Below are 18,506 nucleotides of genomic sequence, written 5' to 3'. Positions count from 1 at the left end.
CAGGCACGAAACCGACAGGGGTTGAATGACTACTTGAGTGGAAGAGTGAGGTTCAATGCAAGGGACGGAGAGAGGGTAGGTTCAGTTACTAGGGCACCTAGATGCCCTTTCATCGGGATCAAGGTGCCCTTTGGAAAGGGGCTGTTGGTGAAGTAACACGACCATGGTTGCTGCTCTCGTGAGGTAACACAACCATGGTTGCTGGTGCTGGTGAAGTGACACAACCATGGATACTGGTGCTGGTGAGGTATAAAATACCGACACAATGGAAACATAAACACATATGCAGTTTAATGTGATCCTTTATTGACAACGTTTCGCCCACACAGTGAGCTTTTTCAGGTAACACACAGATCTACCTGGGGTGGAAGGTACGGGAGTATTTATAGTCAGGTTCAGAATGTTAAGGTCAGGTTGAGAATGCTGCATCTGATGATCTACCGGGTGGGGTTAGAGTCTTGGGTAGCTTGGCAGGGGTATTGGACAAGTTGTGAGTAGACCTTCTGCAGTGTTTTATGTTCTTATGTGGGATAGCGATGAAGAAGTTTCTTGGCAAGTGGTTCAGCTATGTTATAGAAGCCATTGTTCTGGTTGAAATTGTTGGTTATGGACATAAGCGATGTCTTCTGTGGCGATAAGTCTTGAGTTTCTGTAGTTAATTAAATGGTTGTGTGAATTGCGATGTTGTACACAGGCATTCCTTGTATCGTCAGTCCTGCTTGCGTATTGGTGTTCTGAAATACGTGTTTGGAGGTCTCTTGATGTTTCGCCCACGTATAATTTGTTGCAGTCATTACAAGGGATTATGTATATCCCTGCAGAGGATGGAAGCTTGTCCTGTCTACTACTGGTGATGTCCTTGATGGTCGTGGTTGTGGAGGTAAATACTTGGAATGATGTATTGGAAAAGATGTTGGAAACATGTTTGGCAATGGAGTTGGTGGGGAGGACTATGTATCTCTTCTCGGCAGTGTCTTCTCTGGGTGTGTTGAAGATGTTTAATGACCGCCGTCTGCAGTCTCTGATGAAGTGACGAGGATAGTGGAGTTTAGAAAATACTTGTTCAATTATAGTGCATTCTTCCTCAAGGAACTCATTGCTACTGATTCTGAGTGAGCGCAGGAAGAAGCCTATAATTACACCACGTTTAGTTTTGATGTCGTGGTGAGAGCAGAAGTGGAGAAGATCGTTTTGGTTGGTGGTTTTCGATAGACTTTAAAACGAAGTTCATGGTCAGTTTTGCAGAGAAGAACATGTCAACATAACGGAGCCAGGTGACAGTCGAAGGAATAATGGTGGAGAAACGCTCGGCTTCCAGATGTTCCATGTATAAGTTCGCCAGAACGGCACTGAGTGGCGAGCCCATGGGTAGACCAAAAGTCTGTTGAAAGAGGTGATTTTCGAAAGAGAAACACGTAAAGCCGACACATAGTTCAACGAGGTCGATGAAATCGCTGGCTGGAATAGGAAGATCAAGTGAATCGTCAATTTTTCTGCGCAGGAGATCGATGGCTTGTGCAGTAGGTACTTTGGTGAACAGGGAAGTTATGTCAAGGCTGGAAAGTTTCTTGTTCCTGATGTTGATGTTGCGAATGCGATTGAGAAGATCACCCGAATGTTTGAGATGTGCTGGACTGATAGTGCCGAAGAGTTTGGAGAGGTGTTTTGCGAGAATTCCTGAGAGTTGGTGGGGAGCAACTAACCAAGTGGACAACCTTACTAAAACTTTTCTTCAAAGGACTCGCCGCATTCTGAGGAACTCAGAACAAGGGAAAAAACTTCTGCACACCATACCCAGCAACCCCAGACCTGTCAGAATGTACGGTCTACCAAAAACTCACAAGCCTGGTATCCCATTGAGGCCCATATCTTCGGGAATATGCAGTGCTCCCCACCAACTCTCAGGAATTCTCGCAAAACACCTCTCCAAACTCTTGGGCACTATCAGTCCAGCACATCTCAAACATTCGGGTGATCTTCTCAATCGCATTCGCAACATCAACATCAGGAACAAGAAACTTTCCAGCCTTGACATAACTTCCCTGTTCACCAAAGTACCTACTGCACAAGCCATCGATCTCCTGCGCAGAAAAATTGACGATTCACTTGATCTTCCTATTCCAGCCAGCGATTTCATCGACCTCGTTGAACTGTATGTCGGCTTTACGTGTTTCTCTTTCGAAAATCACCTCTTTCAACAGACTTTTGGTCTACCCATGGGCTCGCCACTCATTGCCGTCCTGACGAACTTATACATGGAACATCTGGAAGCCGAGCGTTTTTCCACCATTATTCCTTCGACTGTCACCTGGCTCCGTTATGTTGACGACATTCTCCTCATAACTCCCAGGCACTTCAACGTTCAAGTTCTCCAAGACAAGCTCAACCAGGTCGAGCCCTCAATCCAGTTCACACTTCAAGAAGTCGACAACACTCGTCCTTTCCTTGATGTTCTTCTCTGCAAAACTGACCATGAACTTCGTTTTAAAGTCTATCGAAAACCAACCAACCAAAACGATCTTCTCCACTTCTACTCTCACCACGACACCAAAACTAAACGTGGTGTAATTATAGGCTTCTTCCTACGCTCACTCAGAATCAGCAGCAATGAGTTCCTTGAGGAAGAATGCACTATAATTGAACAAGTATTTTCTAAACTCCACTATCCTCGTCACTTCATCAGAGACTGCAGACGGCGGTCATTAAACATCTTCAACACACCCAGAGAAGACACTGCCGAGAAGAGATATATAATCCTCCCCACCAACTCCATTGCCAAACATGTTTCCAACATCTTTTCCAATACATCATTCCAAGTATCTACCTCCACGACCACGAACATCAAGGATATCACCAGTAGTAGACAGGACAAGCTTCCATCCTCTGCAGGGGTATACATAATCCCTTGAAATGACTGCAACAAATTATACGTGGGCGAAGCATCAAGAGACCTCCAAACACGTATTTCAGAACACCAATACGCAAGCAGGACTGACGATACAAGGAATGCCTGTGTACAACATCGCAATTCACACAACCATTTAATTAACTACAGAAACTCAAGACTTATCGCCACAGAAGACAACACTCAATTCCGAAGAATCCTGGAATCATCGCTTATGTCCATAACCAACAATTTCAACCAGAAAAATGGCTTCTATAACATAGCTGAACCACTTGCCAAGAAACTTCTTCATCGCTATCCCACATAAGAACATAGAACACTGCAGAACGTCTACTCACAACTTGTCCAATACCCCTGCCAAGCTACCCAAGACTCTATAACCCCACCCGGTAGATCATCAGAAGCAGCATTCTCCACCTGACCTCAACATTCTGAACCTGACTATAAATACTTCCGTACCTTCCACCCCAGGTAGATCTGTGTGTGACTTGAAAAAGCGCACTGTGTGGGCGAAACGTTGGCAATAAAGGATCACATTAAACTACATATGTGTTTCCATTTTTGCTGGTGCTGGTGAGGTAACACAACCATGGTTGCTGGTGAAGTAACACAACCATGGTTGCTGGTGAAGTAACACAACCATGGTTACTGGTGCTGGCGAGGTCACACAACCATGGTTGCTGGTGCTGGTGAGGTAACACAACCATTGTTGCTGGTGCTGGTGAGGTAACACAACCATGGTTGCTGGTGCTGGTGAGGTAACACAACCATTGTTGCTGGTGCTGGTGAGGTAACACAACCATTGGTGCTGGTGAGGTAACACAACCATGGTTGCTGGTGCTGAAGTAACACAACCATTGTTGCTGGTGCTGGTGAGGTAACACAACCATTGGTGCTGGTGAGGTAACACAACCATGGTTGCTGGTGCTTGTGAAGTAACACAACCATGGTTGCTGGTGCTGGTGAGGTAACACAACCATGGTTGCTGGTGCTGATGAAGTAACACAACCATTGTTGCTGGTGCTGGTGAGGTAACACAACCATTGGTGCTGGTGAGGTAACACAACCATGGTTGCTGGTGCTGGTGAAGTAACACAACCATTGTTGCTGGTGCTGGTGAGGTAACAACCATTGTTGCTGGTGCTGGTGAGGCAACACAACCATGGTTGCTGGTGCTGGTGAAGTAACACAACCATTGTTGCTGGTGCTGGTGAGGTAACAACCATTGTTGCTGGTGCTGGTGAGGTAACACAACCATGGTTGCTCCTGCTGGTGAGGTAGCACAACCATGGTTGCTGGTGCTGGTGAGGTAACAACCATTGTTGCTGGTGCTGGTGAGGTAACAACCATTGTTGCTGGTGCTGGTGAGGTAACACAACCATGGTTGCTGGTGCTGGTGAGGCAACACAACCATGGTTGCTGGTGCTGGTGAAGTAATTCAGCTCCGTCAAGAACCAAACATTCTGAAGCTGACACAAACAATTAGCGAAACTGTCCAATAAGGTTCTCTCAGACTACACACTGTGTTCATGTGTTGCCAGTCTACCCAAAAACTCAAACACAACCCAAACAGAAACAGCTTTGTATATCCATTACTTTCCTCTGATAAAACTATTTCTGTGCCTTGTGACAGCAAGAGAACCTTGCAAGATAAATGCCTCTCCAGTTCCCACCATTAACATCATTTATGGTAATGATACCATAGTCATTTATGATATACTATAGTTATGATACTATAGTCAGTTATGATACTAAACTCATGATAATGATACTATAATTATTTGACCTTAAAATTGTTATCGTCATTATGTTTCTATACAAGATGAATGTCGTCAAGTATTCTTGAAGAATTTTCAAAATATTCTTATTTTGCGCAATATTCTAGAAAAACTTTATAAAACTGGGTTGTTTAAATGTGCGTGGATGTAGTGCGGATGACAAGAAACAGATGATTGCTGATGTTATGAATGAAAAGAAGTTGGATGTCCTGGCCCTAAGCGAAACAAAGCTGAAGGGGGTAGGAGAGTTTCAGTGGGGGGAAATAAATGGGATTAAATCTGGAGTATCTGAGAGAGTTAGAGCAAAGGAAGGGGTAGCAGTAATGTTAAATGATCAGTTATGGAAGGAGAAAAGAGAATATGAATGTGTAAATTCGAGAATTATGTGGATTAAAGTAAAGGTTGGATGCGAGAAGTGGGTCATAATAAGCGTGTATGCACCTGGAGAAGAGAGGAATGCAGAGGAGAGAGATTTTGGGAGATGTTAAGTGAATGTATAGGAGCCTTTGAACCAAGTGAGAGAGTAATTGTGGTAGGGGACCTGAATGCTAAAGTAGGAGAAACTTTTAGAGAGGGTGTGGTAGGTAAGTTTGGGGTGCCAGGTGTAAATGATAATGGGAGCCCTTTGATTGAACTTTGTATAGAAAGGGGTTTAGTTATAGGTAATACATATTTTAAGAAAAAGAGGATAAATAAGTATACACGATATGATGTAGGGCGAAATGACAGTAGTTTGTTGGATTATGTATTGGTAGATAAAAGACTGTTGAGTAGACTTCAGGATGTACATGTTTATCGAGGGGCCACAGATATATCAGATCACTTTCTAGTTGTAGCTACACTGAGAGTAAAAGGTAGATGGGATACAAGGAGAATAGAAGCATCAGGGAAGAGAGAGGTGAAGGTTTATAAACTAAAAGAGGAGGCAGTTAGGGTAAGATATAAACAGCTATTGGAGGATAGATGGGCTAATGAGAGCATAGGCAATGGGGTCGAAGAGGAATGGGGTAGGTTTAAAAATGTAGTGTTAGAGTGTTCAGCAGAAGTTTGTGGTTACAGGAAAGTGGGTGCAGGAGGGAAGAGGAGCGATTGGTGGAAGGATGATGTAAAGAGAGTAGTAAGGGAGAAAAAGTTAGCATATGAGAAGTTTTTACAAAGTAGAAGTGATGCAAGGAGGGAAGAGTATATGGAGAAAAAGAGAGAGGTTAAGAGAGTGGTGAAGCAATGTAAAAAGAGAGCAAATGAGAGAGTGGGTGAGCTGTTATCAACAAATTTTGTTGAAAATAAGAAAAAGTTTTGGAGTGAGATTAACAAGTTAAGGAAGCCTAGAGAACAAATGGATTTGTCAGTTAAAAATAGGAGAGGAGAGTTATTAAATGGAGAGTTAGAGGTATTGGGAAGATGGAGGGAATATTTTGAGGAATTGTTAAATGTTGATGAAGATAGGGAAGCTGTGATTTCGTGTATAGGGCAAGGAGGAATAACATCTTGTAGGAGTGAGGAAGAGCCAGTTGTGAGTGTGGGGGAAGTTCGTGAGGCAGTAGGTAAAATGAAAGGGGGTAAGGCAGCCGGGATTGATGGGATAAAGATAGAAATGTTAAAAGCAGGTGGGGATATAGTTTTGGAGTGGTTGGTGCAATTATTTAATAAATGTATGGAAGAGGGTAAGGTACCTAGGGATTGGCAGAGAGCATGCATAGTTCCTTTGTATAAAGGCAAAGGGGATAAAAGAGAGTGCAAAAATTATAGGGGGATAAGTCTGTTGAGTGTACCTGGTAAAGTGTATGGTAGAGTTATAATTGAAAGAATTAAGAGTAAGACGGAGAATAGGATAGCAGATGAACAAGGAGGCTTTAGGAAAGGTAGGGGGTGTGTGGACCAGGTGTTTACAGTGAAACATATAAGTGAACAGTATTTAGATAAGGCTAAAGAGGTCTTTGTGGCATTTATGGATTTGGAAAAGGCGTATGACAGGGTGGATAGGGGGGCAATGTGGCAGATGTTGCAAGTGTATGGTGTAGGAGGTAGGTTACTGAAAGCAGTGAAGAGTTTTTACGAGGATAGTGAGGCTCAAGTTAGAGTATGTAGAAAAGAGGGAAATTTTTTCCCAGTAAAAGTAGGCCTTAGACAAGGATGTGTGATGTCACCGTGGTTGTTTAATATATTTATAGATGGGGTTGTAAGAGAAGTAAATGCGAGGGTCTTGGCAAGAGGCGTGGAGTTAAAAGATAAAGAATCACACACAGGGTGGGAGTTGTCACAGCTGCTCTTTGCTGATGACACTGTGCTCTTGGGAGATTCTGAAGAGAAGCTGCAGAGATTGGTGGATGAATTTGGTAGGGTGTGCAAAAGAAGAAAATTAAAGGTGAATACAGGAAAGAGTAAGGTTATGAGGATAACAAAAAGATTAGGTGATGAAAGATTGAATATCAGATTGGAGGGAGAGAGTATGGAGGAGGTGAACGTATTCAGATATTTGGGAGTGGACGTGTCAGCGGATGGGTCTATGAAAGATGAGGTGAATCATAGAATTGATGAGGGAAAAAGAGTGAGTGGTGCACTTAGGAGTCTGTGGAGACAGAGAACTTTGTCCTTGGAGGCAAAGAGGGGAATGTATGAGAGTATAGTTTTACCAACGCTCTTATATGGGTGTGAAGCATGGGTGATGAATGTTGCAGCGAGGAGAAGGCTGGAGGCAGTGGAGATGTCATGTCTGAGGGCAGTGTGTGGTGTGAATATAATGCAGAGAATTCGTAGTTTGGAAGTTAGGAGGAGGTGCGGGATTACCAAAACTGTTGTCCAGAGGGCTGAGGAAGGGTTGTTGAGGTGGTTCGGACATGTAGAGAGAATGGAGCGAAACAGAATAACTTCAAGAGTGTATCAGTCTGTAGTGGAAGGAAGGCGGGGTAGGGGTCGGCCTAGGAAGGGTTGGAGGGAGGGGGTAAAGGAGGTTTTGTGTGCGAGGGGCTTGGACTTCCAGCAGGCATGCGTGAGCGTGTTTGATAGGAGTGAATGGAGACAAATGGTTTTTAATACTTGACGTGCTGTTGGAGTGTGAGCAAAGTAACATTTATGAAGGGATTCAGGGAAACCGGCAGGCCGGACTTGAGTCCTGGAGATGGGAAGTACAGTGTCTGCACTCTGAAGGAGGGGTGTTAATATTGCAGTTTAAAAACTGTAGTGTAAAGCACCCTTCTGGCAAGACAGTGATGGAGTGAATGATGGTGAAAGTTTTTCTTTTTCGGGCCACCCTGCCTCGGTGGGAATCGGCCAGTGTGATAATAATAAAATAAAAAAAAAATTCGTTTTTTTTTTTTTTAATTTTGTGGTGGTTTTTAAGACTGAAGATTTTAGAGGATATTCTAGGAATTTTGTAGAATTTTTGTGAGGGGGGGGGTGATATTTTGCAGTCGAAGATTTGGAGAATTCGAAAATTCGGAAAGTTGGCGTGAAATCCCCATAGATTATTTCCTCAACTACATTAACTGGTATTTTTTTAATTCAAGAAATGGGAATATCTTCAGAAAATGGAAAGATTGATTGGAAAACTTAAGTTTTGAGAGCTGGACTTCAAGTTTACGGATGGGAACGTTTGATGGTTCACATGAAAAGTGTCGGCACAAGCTTCCGACGACGTTTCGGTCACGGTATTGTGCCTTTTTTTATTTGTTATTAAATAGCAAGCATTCAATTATCTTAATTATATTTATATTTTTAAATAGCAAAATGCCAAGCACCTTAGTTATAAATATATTTATAAGTTGAGTTTTAAATTGTTAATACTCATTTAAATTTCAATTACCACATTTTGGGGGGGCTGTAAATTGTAAAATGGCACATTTAAATATCATTAGTCTTAAATTGGAATAGTTTTTATTTTACAGTTCACCTGTGTTGCAACCCCTGAATGGGTTACAATGATTATTATGTATATATGTAATGTATATTACCTTTTCATTTAATTTTATATTGCTTATATTTGCGATAATAGCTAAATCGCAAATGTATTGCCTTGTATTGTTATTTGACGTAGCTTATGTTGTTAGGATGTATATAAAATGTGCTCAGTTAGTCTTGATTGTCAAACTACTGTAATTATCGCTTGTCGCTCGTTATACTGCCGGCTTCTGAGCTGCGCTGTCCACAGGGCTATCACGTGTTCGACGGGGGGGTGTCCTCACCTCTCGTGAAGTAGTCAGTCTGCTGTAGACTCGCTTGGTGGTTGGACAGATTGTCTCATTATTCTTGTTAGTTCTGTAGAACTCTGTTCTCAGAACATTGTATAGACTTAGTGATTTTCGACGTTGTACTGAGGTTGTGTGTCGCTTAGACACTCTGAACATCTCAGGTCCTTAGCTATAGCTTCTGACCTAATTTTGTACTGGTTTCTGTGTATTGTCACAGTCAGGGTATTTTCCTATGCTGAACTTAGATTCAGTAGTATGGGAGTTTTGTAACTTTTGTGGAGGATCTGCTGATGGTCCCTATTTAGTGTCGTTATATTATCTCCTTGTTCCTGATTGTGTGTTGCAGTCGCTTATTGCATTGCTATGGGGCTTAGCATTCTTTGTTGTTCAAGCAGACTGTTCGGGTTGCCAGTCGGTCAAGAAGTTAGTTTATTTGAGGACTTTGTCAGTCACTTGTTTAAGTCTAGTCGAGTCGTGAGACATAGCGAACTACTTAGAGCACTTACACACATACACACTTACTTGTACATATTTGTAATATCTTATTAAATGTTAATGTACCTGACGGAACTTAAGAATTATAAATGTGATATGTGCTTTCAGCATAATAATATTGAAATCGAGAGATTGATTTTATTTTGATTGCTTTGATTAATTTAATTTGATAATATACCTCTAGACTTAATAAATTTATTAAATTTTAATTTCTCTAGTTAGTAGCCTACCAGTTGTAATCCTAAAGCACTATTGAACCATACTGAATTTTAATGGATAATTGGACAAGGATACTGACTACTTGTTACGAAAACCCAGTAACAGGCTGGATGCTAGAAGGGCAGTCCTTTCTAGTATTCACTGGAGATCTCTAAGCTTTTAGAATCGCGTTTTTTGTAACCTGTATTTTTTATTTGTTTTACAGTTCGTCCAAAGGCATCAAAGCTACAGCTCTTGAGTGGCACTGACGACAGGGTCATGATCACACATCTCTAAAACAGAGAGTCGGATGGTATATGCGACTTTTTACCTAAGTGAATAACCTCTCTGTAATTCTTGCTTCCTGTGCAAATAGGATTGCAAGTCCCTCCTGAACTGAGACATCCCGTGCAAGATTGAAGAAACCAGCCATTCCATGTACGCTCATCAGATGAGGCTGTGAGTGTTGCTACAACGAAATCAGAGAGGAGCCATTAAGGCTGTATCGCCTCAGGATTGAATAACGTAGTACATCACACTCCACAGTTCTAAGAGAGACCTGTTAATGCTGAGGGATTGAACAGTGCAGTCCAGAGAATCCTGTTGTACCTTCCCTTCCCTCCAGTTACAGGATGCACCGCCCTCTTCCAGTTACAGGATGCACCGCCCTCTTCCAGTTACAGGATGCACCGCCCCCATCCAGTTACAGGATGCACCGCCCCCATCCAGTTACAGGATGCACCGCCCCCATCCAGTTACAGGATGCATCGCCCCCATCCAGTTACAGGATGCACCGCCCCCATCCAGTTACAGGTTAATCCTGTAAATTTAAGAAAAGTCTGCAACAAAACTTTGGAGAAAGATGGTGCCCTTAGCGTGAATGAAGGGGCCCTGCCCCTATAGAGAGAATAAAGGGGTCTAAAAGGGGATGCCGGTATCAAGAACCCTTCATTATCATCCCAGGTATCAAGAGCCCTTCACTTGCATCAATCCACATATCAAGAGCTCTTCACTGACATCAACTCGGGTATCGAGAGCCCTTCAGCCTCAACACTCCAGGTATCAAGAGCCCTTCAGCCTCAACACTCCAGGTATCAAGTTTTGCACTACATTCACCCCCCTCCTCCATAAATGGGGGTCACTCAGGTAATCATTTTACAAATTTTAATAAACTTCAAAAATAACGACTGTGACAGATATACCCTTTTCTACCCCTCTCTTCTGCTGCCTTCTTCCCTTTCAAGTTTTCCTCTTCTCGTAACTCTTCTGCCTTATCCAGGTCTGATGCTGATCTGACATTCCCTATTCTTCCCTATTCAACACCGATTTTCCCCCCCTCACCCTATACATGATCTACAAAAAAGGGATACCCAGACACGAATTCAGGTATACCTTCTTACCCTCACTGAGGGTGATGGGTTTCTTTGTACCGTGATGAGTTCTTGCAAATATTTAAGAACATAAGAACATAAGAACGAAGGAACACTGCAGAAGGCCTACTGGCCCATGCGAGGCAGGTCCAAGTCTCCTACCGGCTTAAGCCAATGCACCCAACCTAGTCAGGTCAGGTCACATTGACTTAAGGGAGGAACACGGCAACCGACCTGTTAGCACAAGCTATCAGGTCTAACTCACACCCACCCACATCTACTCATGTATTTATCCAACCTATTTTTAAAGCTACACAACGTTCTGGCCTCTATAACGGTACTTGGGAGTTTGTTCCACTCATCCACAACTCTATTACCAAACCAGTACTTTCCTATATCCTTCCTGAATCTGAATTTTTCCAACTTAAAACCATTGCTGCGAGTCCTGTCTAGGCTAGATATTTTCAGCACATTATTTACATCCCCTTTATTTATTCCTGTCTTCCATTTATACACCTCAATCATATCCCCCCTAATTCTACGTCTTTCTAGAGAGTGCAGTTTCAGGGCCCTTAGTCTATCCTCATAGGGAAGGTTTCTGATACATGGGATCATCTTTGTCATCCTCCTTTGTACATTTTCCAGAGAATTTATATCCATTCTGTAATACGGTGACCAAAACTGTGCAGCATAATCTAAATGAGGCCTAACCAAGGATGTATAGAGTTGAAGAACAACCTGAGGACTCCTATTATTTATGCTTCTTGATATGAAGCCAAGGATTCTATTAGCTTTATTGCGAACACTTATGCACTGTTGTCTTGGTTTCAGATTACTGCTAACCAGAACTCCTAAATCTTTTTCGCAATCCGTAATATTAAGATCTACATTATTTAGTTTATATGTGGCATGGTTATTGTCCTGTCCAACATTTAGAACTTTGCATTTGTCTATATTAAACTGCATCTGCCACTTCTCCGACCACTGCATCAGTCTATTCAAATCTTCCTGGAGTGCTCGAATGTCCTCGTCAGAATGAATTCGACGGCCTATTTTGGTGTCATCGGCAAACTTGCCGATGTCGCTCTTTATGCCCTCATCTATGTCGTTTATGTAGATTGTGAACAGCAGGGGGCCCAACACTGACCCCTGTGGAACACCGCTCGTGACGCTTCCCCACTCTGATTTCTCCCCATTTATGCAAACTCTCTGCTGCCTATTTGTCAACCATGCCTCTATCCAGGAAAAAATTTCTCCTCCTATTCCATGTGCTTTAATTTTCCTCAATAGTCTCTGATGTGGGACCCTGTCAAAAGCCTTACTGAAGTCCATATACACAATATCATATTCATTACCATGATCTACCTCAAATACCTTAGTGAAAAAAGTTAATAAATTCGTAAGGCAGGAACGCCCCTTTGTAAAACCATGCTGAGATTCGTTGATTAATTTATGCTTTTCAAGGTGGCTACGAACTGCCTCGGCAATTATTGATTCCATAAATTTTCCCACTATGGAGGTTAGGCTTATTGGTCTATAGTTCGAAGCTAAGGACCTGTCACCTGTTTTGAAAATAGGTATCACATTTGCCATTTTCCACTTATCTGGCACCATGCCAGTTTGTAGTGATATGTTGAAAAGATTAGCCAAAGGTGTGCTAAGCTCCTCTTTACATTCCTTTAGAACCCTTGCATACAGTTCATCAGGGCCTGGGGATTTGTTAGGTTTTAATTTATCTATTTGCATAAGGACCATGTCACTTGTGACCCTAATAGTGCACAGTTTATTATCGTCCTGTTCTACATAATTTATCATTACTGGAATATCGCTGGTATCCTCCTGTGTAAAAACTGAGAGGAAGTATGTGTTAAAAATTCTACACATTTCCTTATCACTGTCAGTGAGCTGACCCGAGGAACTTTTGAGTGGGCCTATCTTGTCCCTGATCTTACTTCTGTATACCTGAAAGAATCCTTTTGGGTTAGTCTTCGATTCTCTTGCAACTTTAACCTCATAATCTCCTCTTGCTTTTCTAATTCCCTTTTTTATTTCTCTCTTTAACTGAATATATCGATTTCTTAATTGCCCCTCTCCTCTTTTGATTTGCCTATATATGCCTCTCTTTTGACCAATCAGATATTTTAATCTATTGTTCATCCATTTAGGATCATTTTTGTTTGATCTGATTTCCCTATTTGGAACATAATTTGACTGAGCAGCTAGAACTATGCCCTGGAAAGCATCATATCGGCAACCATCACCACCTACCTGACCCTTAGGTGGGCTGAACTGGAATGACCTGACTAAGTAATTTTTCAGTCCTATGAAATCAGCCAAGCGAAAGTCAGGGACGGAGACTTGATTGCCATTATTAGGGGAATTCCATGATATATTAAAACTGAGTGATTTGTGATCACTCTCCCCAAGCTCATCATTAACCTCAAGATTATTAATTAGTGTTTCCCTACTGGCAAGAACCAAGTCAAGGAGGTTATTTCCCCTAGTTGGCTCTGTCACAAACTGTTTTAAAAAACAATCCTGGATCGTATCAAGAAAGTCACCCGACTCTAAATTTCCTGTCAAATTGCTCCAGTCAATCTGTCTATAGTTGAAATCTCCCATTAGCACAACATTTTCGTATGTAGATGCCTTACGAATTTCGTCCCATAGAAGTTTACTGCACTCCCTATCAAGATTTGGGGCCCTGTAAATCACACCCAAAATTAGTTTTTCTCGGCCCTCGAGAAGCTGTAACCAAACAGATTCAGTGGCTGACGCTTCTAATTTAATATCTTGTCTAACACAACAATTTAAATTGTCTCTGACATACATCGCTACTACACCACCTTTCCTGTTGACCCTGTCAGTGTGGAATAATTTATAGCCTTGTATGTGACATTCAGAGGGCATCTCTCTATCTTTCAGATTGAGCCAGGTCTCTGTTATAGCAATAATATCTATGTTTCCTGCACTTGCAATTAATCTTAGCTCATCTATCTTATTTCTAACACTCCTGCTATTAGTATAGTAAACCTTAAGGGAGCTAGTCCCTTGCTGCCCTCTGCTGTCCCCCTTTGTTTGCTGACCTGTTCTATTGTCTTTATAACTTCATGCTGAATGCCTTTTATACATTTACTGTTTCCAACCCTAGTGTTGCAACCTGCTTGTTTCCCACACACACCCATACCTCTATCTTCCATCAGTTTAAAATCATAGGCATTTCACCAATGGCCTTCTCAATCGAGTCTGCAAGTGCTACCACCCCTGCCCCAGAGAGATGTACCCCATCCCTTGCATACATATCATGTTTGCCATAAAAGTTGTTCCAGTTGTCAATGAATGGGATTGCAAGTTCCTTGCAGTATCTGTCTAGCCAGCAATTTACACCAATTGCCCTAGACAACCATTCATTTCCTACTCCCCTTCTAGGCAAGATGCTACATATGATTGGGATCCCTCCCTTAGACTTAATGAAATCTATAGCTGACCTGTACTTATCTAGCAGCTCTTCTCTCCTACCCTTCCCAATATCATTTCCACCAGCACTGAGACAGATAATGGGCTTGTTCCCATTACCTGACATGATATTATCCAGCCTGTTGACAATGTCCCCAACACCAGCTCCAGGTCTCTTGTTTTCAAATGGAGCCCCCAGATCTTGAGCAAGTACTCTGTCTACTTGGGCTCGTGCAGTGCATTTGAAGCGTGCTGCGTGAGGTCGTTATCGTTACAATAAGACCGCAAAGCGGATCCTTGGTTTTCGGTGAGCGAGGTCGGTTGCCCGACGTGTTATCCGTGAAGCAAAACGCATTTGTTTTAATGTTATCTTTATTTATACAAGTATACAGGGTATACAGTCGTAGCTGACATCAGTGATATACTACTATATAAAAAGCGGCTTGTTATGCAGCGCATTTCGGCTAGATTAAGTCAGTTTTGTCCCACACCAGTCGACTAACACCCAGGATGAACGTAGACAACCGGTGTAAGGAAATACGCCCAATGTTTCTACCCTCTCCGGGAATCGAACTAGGACCCTCGGCGTGTGAAGCGAGAACTTTATCCACCAGGCCAAGGGGCACTGGGTTATATTTCTATCACTTCCACTTCATTTATGAGTGCAGTTAGGACAAAAGTAAGACAGTTGAGTAGCAGGTACTCTCCAGACCCAGCCCCCCCCCTTAAAGTAGCCAGTGTCAGGAATACTGAAGTTGCCACAGCAGACATCTTGTCCGTATATCTCAGGGGCTCCATCTGTGCCCCTCGTTTTTCTCCAAATCTGCCGGTGTGTTAACGCTTTTAGAATTTACTTCTAGCATAAAAGTCTTTAATGTGTGTTATGCTTCTAGAATTTGAGTCGACACTTCCCGCTTGCTGGGCATCGGCAGCTGGACCTGATAGCGTTCATATTTGTATGCTACAGCATTACATCTGACAGCCCTCGCAGTCCTCTTACGTCTCTAATCTTGTTTGGTCGCAAGTTTTTCCGCGTCAATGGTAAGCTGCTGCTGCTGCTGTTCTCCACTTAGGTAAACCGGGTACTCTGTACATGATGCCTTCCATTATCTACTTAGTGCAGTTTGTAAGTTGCTGGAACGTCTGGTAAATAGACGTTTGATGTATTTATAAACCCTTTCCACTCGTTAAATTAGTTTCCGTAAGGCCGATCCATTGTTGCCTCTTACTCCGTTTACCTATGTTCGTAACGCATTTACTGCCAAACACTTGGTTATCGCATGTTTCTTTTTTTTTTTTTCTATCTTGAAAAATTTTGACACTGCTTGTTGATATAACATCTTGGCCTATGCACATTCCTTAGGCCTTTTTAATTCGTTCTTGGGAAGTTCTGACTATTCATGTCTGGTTCTAAATCCTCTAAAGGTGTCGGGTTTGCACCAGTTTTACCTGCATTAGAAGTAATTTGACTCCATTAGTGCTTTACATGCTATCCAAAATATCGATGTCGTGTTTGGGAGACTACACACTAGTCTCGAACACGCTAGTCTTGTGGATATCTCATTGGCAAGTTTTCTACGAGGGGGTTTGCGGTATTTCCCTACGACATCGTCACCTTTGACGCAGATTTGCTGTGACAGCAATAGCTTTGTCCCCCTAACTCTTGCCTCTTACGTTCTCGTAACACGCTGATCTTCGCACATTTCATCTTCCGCCCATCCTGCCCTGCAGTACTGTATGACCGTAGCTTTATCGCTTGGTTTTTGATTGTAGTAATTGTCACAGGTCAGTCTATTAGACACTTGAAAACCTTGGAGCGAATTAACAATGCTAAACAATAAATTGCTGTATAGCCCTTGTGGCTTAGCGCTTCTTTTTGATTATAAATAAATTTCTTAAAATTTAAGAACTGCTGGTCATCAGTTGAGGCTTCTACTCCCCTCAAGGATGGTTCCTTGATGCTGGTGAGGGGCTCTTGATCTAGGGAATTGGATCTGTTCTCCAGTTCCCTGAAATAAACCTGAATACCTTCCTTTACCTATCCTCCCAGGCGCTGTATAATCCTACGGGTTTAGCGTTTCCCCTTGATTATAAAGAAGTCTTGCTTAGCGCGTCTTTGATTATAATAATATAAAGAAGTCTCCTATATAATATCCACCTTGAAACAGGTCGTGTAGCATCATTGTCTTAATATTCGGTAATAAAACAGCTTGTTGGGTTTAGTGTTAAGTTGTGATTGTAGTAATAAAACCTGGGCATATGTATTCACTTTCCTCGGAGCAGTAAACCCTCATGAGTTCATTTTGGCAGAAATGGATAAATTTGTGAAAAGAGAGTGCTGTATAGCCCTTGTGGCTTAGCGCTTCTTTTTGGTTATAATAATGTGAAGAGTGAAATTCCCAAAGCTTTTTCTCGTTTTCTATACCACAAATTTTCAGGGCATCACAGAAAACGGGAAATTTCTGAAAGTGGGCGTGAAATTCCCATAGACTTTTCCGTTTTCTATGATGCCCTGAAATTTCAGGGCATCACAGAAAACGGGAAATTTCTGAAAGTGGGCGTGAAATTCCCATAGACTTTTCCGTTTTCTATGATGCCCTGAAATTTCAGGGCATCACAGAAAACGGGAAATTTCTGAAAGTGGGCGTGAAATTCCCATAGACTTTTCCGTTTTCTATACCACAAATTTTCAGGGCATCACAGAAAACGGGAAATTTCTGAAAGTGGGCGTGAAATTCCCATAGACTTTTCCGTTTTCTATGATGCCCTGAAATTTCAGGGCATCACAGAAAACGGGAAATTTCTGAAAGTGGGCGTGAAATTCCCATAGACTTTTCCGTTTTCTATGATGCCCTGAAATTTCAGGGCATCACAGAAAACGGGAAATTTCTGAAAGTGGGCGTGAAATTCCCATAGACTTTTCCGTTTTCTATGATGCCCTGAAATTTCAGGGCATCACAGAAAACGGGAAATTTCTGAAAGTGGGCGTGAAATTCCCATAGACTTTTCCGTTTTCTATGATGCCCTGAAATTTCAGGGCATCACAGAAAACGGGAAATTTCTGAAAGTGGGCGTGAAATTCCCATAGACTTTTCCGTTTTCTATGATGCCCTGAAATTTCAGGGCATCACAGAAAACGGGAAATTTCTGAAAGTGGGCGTGAAATTCCCATAGACTTTTCCGTTTTCTATGATGCCCTGAAATTTCAGGGCATCACAGAAAACGGGAAATTTCTGAAAGTGGGCGTGAAATTCCCATAGACTTTTCCGTTTTCTATGATGCCCTGAAATTTCAGGGCATCACAGAAAACGGGAAATTTCTGAAAGTGGGCGTGAAATTCCCATAGACTTTTCCGTTTTCTATGATGCCCTGAAATTTCAGGGCATCACAGAAAACGGGAAATTTCTGAAAGTGGGCGTGAAATTCCCATAGACTTTTCCGTTTTCTATGATGCCCTGAAATTTCAGGGCATCACAGAAAACGGGAAATTTCTGAAAGTGGGCGTGAAATTCCCATAGACTTTTCCGTTTTCTATGATGCCCTGAAATTTCAGGGCATCACAGAAAACGGGAAATTTCTGAAAGTGGGCGTGAAATTCCCATAGACTTTTCCGTTTTCTATGATGCCCTGAAATTTCAGGGCATCACAGAAAACGGGAAATTTCTGAAAGTGGGCGTGAAATTCCCATAGACTTTTCCGTTTTCTATGATGCCCTGAAATTTCAGGGCATCACAGAAAACGGGAAATTTCTGAAAGTGGGCGTGAAATTCCCATAGACTTTTCCGTTTTCTATGATGCCCTGAAATTTCAGGGCATCACAGAAAACGGGAAATTTCTGAAAGTGGGCGTGAAATTCCCATAGACTTTTCCGTTTTCTATGATGCCCTGAAATTTCAGGGCATCACAGAAAACGGGAAATTTCTGAAAGTGGGCGTGAAATTCCCATAGACTTTTCCGTTTTCTATGATGCCCTGAAATTTCAGGGCATCACAGAAAACGGGAAATTTCTGAAAGTGGGCGTGAAATTCCCATAGACTTTTCCGTTTTCTATGATGCCCTGAAATTTCAGGGCATCACAGAAAACGGGAAATTTCTGAAAGTGGGCGTGAAATTCCCA

The 18,506-nt window shown here is 42.2% G+C and overlaps 1 long non-coding RNA gene across 2 annotated transcripts in view; it reads left to right on the top strand.

Moving 5' to 3' along the window:
* Positions 1-10,337, top strand: part of LOC138855139 (uncharacterized) — a 179,675-nt gene extending 169,338 nt beyond the window's left edge. Inside the window, exons 3-4 of one of the 2 annotated variants that reach the window (XR_011394297.1) lie at positions 8,190-8,330; positions 9,790-10,337. This is a non-coding gene — a long non-coding RNA (uncharacterized lncRNA). The remainder of the gene's footprint in view (positions 1-8,189; positions 8,331-9,789) is intronic. The other variant, XR_011394298.1, reaches the window with a different exon arrangement.
* The last annotated feature ends 8,169 nt before the right edge of the window (positions 10,338-18,506 follow it).

This window comes from Cherax quadricarinatus, chromosome 82, assembly GCF_038502225.1.
Source record: "Cherax quadricarinatus isolate ZL_2023a chromosome 82, ASM3850222v1, whole genome shotgun sequence".
NCBI classification, from domain to species: Eukaryota; Metazoa; Arthropoda; class Malacostraca; order Decapoda; family Parastacidae; genus Cherax; species Cherax quadricarinatus.
The sequence above is the reverse complement of the archived record's forward strand: the minus strand, read 5'-3'. Positions and strand labels throughout refer to the sequence as shown.